Raw genomic sequence first — 4,081 nt, forward strand, 5'->3', positions numbered from 1 at the left:
AAATTTCAATTAAATAATAAAATTAAAATAAATTGTTTTAAAAAGTGGAAACTAATAAGAATGTTTATTTGGTAAAAATCAATAAAAGAGCTCTCAATTATATAAGTATATAGATTATTTGACTTTTCACTAGTAATTTAATTTTTATCAATGAATTCTAATTTTAAAAGAAAAAAATAACGGAGTGAATAACCTATAAAAAAAAGGCCAAATGTCTTAAAAAGGCCAAACCTTTCATAAAAGTTTCACAAAAATCCTGATCTTTTAATTTTGTCGATTTTGGCCAAAAATAAATTATTTGGTTTCAATTGTGGCCAACTCTCAATTTGATTTCAATTTGCCTATGTGGAGCCTATGTGACGCCTATGTGGCATGACAAATGTTGAAAGGTCAGGACTTTTGTGAAACCAAATAATCCATTTTTGGCCAAAATCGACAAAATTGAAAGGTCAGGACTTTTGTGAAACCAGATAATTAGTTTTTGGTCAAAATCGATAAAATTAAAAGGTCATGACTTTTATGAAACTTTTGTGAAAGATTTGGCCTTTTTTACAACATTTGGCCTAAAAAAAAAAAGGTACTCCCTCCGTTTTTTTTTTAGTTGTCCATTTACTAAATTTTTTTTGTATACAAATAGTTGTCCATTTAAAATTCCCATGTGATATTAGCTACTTATCTTCCAAGTTTACCCATCCCTAATAAATGATTCTATATTTTAATTTAAAAGGCATTTATTAACTAATAGGGCTATACTAGCGTTAGGCCCGCGCGTTGCACGGTTTTTATTTAAATTTAAACTGATATTAAATATTTTTATTGATTTTTTTTAGGATTCACTTAATAAAAAATCTAATTAATAATTATAAAAGATTGATAACAATTTCAATCTCTGTTTTTGTCAAATTACCCTGATGTAGAATTTCAATCTTCTTGTTGTTCAAAAGATATTCTTCAAATTCAAATTTTAAAAATATTTTTATCAGAAATAGTAAGTGATAGCAATAAGGAAGGATTAACATTTATATACACATTAGCATTATATATATATATATAAAGTGATAAGAAAATATTAAACATTATCATTAATTATAGATATGTAATAGAGTTGTAACATCTCAAATATATTTTTCTAAATATTATAGCAATTAAAAGAGAAACAAATGTCAAAGTAATTTATAATTAAAAAGAATTTTTTTTAATCATATGCCACGCATTCTTTCAACCTTAGTTATAAGGTAACTGTATATTTTTATAGTATATGAGAATTAATGAAATTAGCAAATTAAAAAATTAAAAAATTAAAAAATTAAGACAAATAGTTAAAAAATTTGATAGGTGAATCATTTAAAGGGTGATAAATGTCCAATAAAAGAGAAAAAAAATATTAATTATAGCGTAATTGACATTAACTAAATTATCATAATTATCAAAGTTCTATAACCTATTAGTAATTAATAGGTAATGTGCCACAAAAATGCGTTCTAAAAACATATTATAACTAACTTTTAATGGAATTAACATGTATGCAAACTAACAATTAATCAAGAGATTTGGTAGGTGAATTATTTAAAGAGTTATAAATGTCAAAATATATTACCTTTAAGAAAGTATAATTATGCATATTTTAAATATTTTAATTTGTTTTTTTAATATTTAGTTTGATTTAATTGGAGATCCACAAATGAGCTAGAACAATTAAATTATAATTTTCTCATTTTATGGTCAAATTCATTATCAAACACAATTAAATTTTGATAAAACAAAGAATCATGAATTGCATAATAAAATAGAATCTTCCAAACGAATTAACATTATTTATTTATCAGTAGTATAAACAAATTCAACGTTACTTATATCTACTAAAATACTTTCATCTCTTTCTAAAACAATCTCCTCCGTCGCTGGCAATAAAGACCTGATCATAAATTTTAGAAGAAAAAGTTAAATATTTATGCATATAATCTAATTAAAAATAAACGAAGATCTTATTTGAATTTTAGCTTTTTGGAGTATTGCTCAATTTCAATTAGCATAATTCTACATTACTCTATGACATAAGCCTGCAATCATTAAATAAAAAAATTGAAACAAAATCCATTCTTTTACAATATTAGAACAAAGAAAAAGAAATTAACTAACAATTATTCTAAGAGATTATTCTTTAAAATATCGAGTTTTTATCTTTAGCATGTTTATTATTCCAAGAGATTCTTCTTTAAAATATCTATTCGAAACTCAAGGTGACACATGCTACAAATGACAAAAAAATTAAATAACAAATAAGAAATACAATTAGCTAGATAACTTACCAAATGATACAAACCCTACAAATTTTCTAAGTTCGTATATTCCAGTAGAATGAATTGTGCTCTTACTTTCTCGAAGTAAATTTGCAGCGTCACCGATATGCGATATCAAACATGGCTCTATATTTCATCAACGAAAAAATAACATATTCATATTGTTTTTTCTAATATAGCACTGTAGAGCTAAATTGCTAATTTCATAATAGGTTTTGTCAGTTTCAATTAGACATACAAACAAATAAAACATAAGAGGACGAAAAAAATTAGAAAACTATGAACCAAACTGCACAATATTTTATAATAGACTAAAAAAAGAAACGACATTAAGCGCAATATGAAAAAGAAGAAATAAACAACAAATAACTAACCTTGATAGGAAAAAAAAGATGAACTGTTGGGCATTATATATAAGGGTAGAGAATAACAACTTCAATTAGCAATAATTACTATTAAATTCACTAATCATACCATATTAGATACACCATAATTAAAGAGACGTTTTTTTTTCAATAAAAGAATTGAAAAAAACGTTATAGAAGTTTTAGGAAAATGTTACCAGCAAATCAATTAGCATAATTTCATCAATTTCACCATAATGGAGTAAAAAGAAATGCTATAATATAACAATTTGAAAAGGAATGTTACCAAATTAAATTAAAAACCAATTAATGCATTAAATTTATTAATTTCATAAAAAATACGTTAAGCTAATTTGTTAACTTACCAAACTTTTTTTTACCAATGATGGACTAATTATATGTTTGGTAACCTTTATTTCTATAATTTACTTCAAAAAATAAAATAATCTTTCTATACATTTCCTAAATTAATCCAATCAAATTTAAACGAAACATTTAAGAAAAATAATAAATTTTAAATATAACATTTTAATACTTAAATCTAATAGTAATTGATTATTAGTAATTGCTATAATATTAAGACCATCAAAAATGCTAAAAACATTAATTATATTTTTATAAATTATTTATTTTAATTTGTTTTTTCTTCTCTAAATGATATTAAATAAATTAAATTTGAGGTTATTATTATAATACTTAATTATTGCTATAGAGAAGATCAAGGCATATATCAATTAGGATAGTTTATTTCAAAATTGTAAGAAGAGGGAAAATCCGTATAAAGAAAGTTGTACAAATAAGGCTAGTGGAATAATTATGTAATATTACCTATTCAATATTTAAATTTCCTATAATTATTTTAAAAAAAGAAAAGAATGAAATCAATTAGAGAGTGAAGCAAAGGCAAAAAAATTGTACAAATCATTATCAAAGCAATTAAAGTAATATTTTATTATCATTAATATAAACAATTAAATGTTAGTAATTATTTTCATTTCCATATCAAGTTATTAAGCTATAGAAAAGGTTGACAAAATCAATTAATATAGTACTATTAAATTGTGAGAATAATGATCAGAGCAATTAAAGTAATATTTTTTTCAAATCCAATAAGAATTTGCCAAATGTCAATTTGTGAAACCATTGGAAAAAACATCCTGCTTTATATATATATAGTAGATTAGTATTTTTCTTTATATATTAAGACAAAAGAAGCACTATCTTGATATGTGTAATATTGGCTAAATGGACAACTAAAAAAGAACGGAGGTAGTATTAGAGAAATTGTCTAAAATTATATTTGGTGGGGACAAGAAACATGGGAGAGGGAGAAGTTATGAAAGGAAATGATACAAAACTTGAAAGTTGAAAGAGGTTGGAATTCTAGAAGTGGCAGAATAGTCATGAAGTGAACAA

This window comes from Mercurialis annua, linkage group LG7 (genome assembly GCF_937616625.2).
Source record: "Mercurialis annua linkage group LG7, ddMerAnnu1.2, whole genome shotgun sequence".
In the NCBI taxonomy this organism is placed as follows: Eukaryota; Viridiplantae; Streptophyta; class Magnoliopsida; order Malpighiales; family Euphorbiaceae; genus Mercurialis; species Mercurialis annua.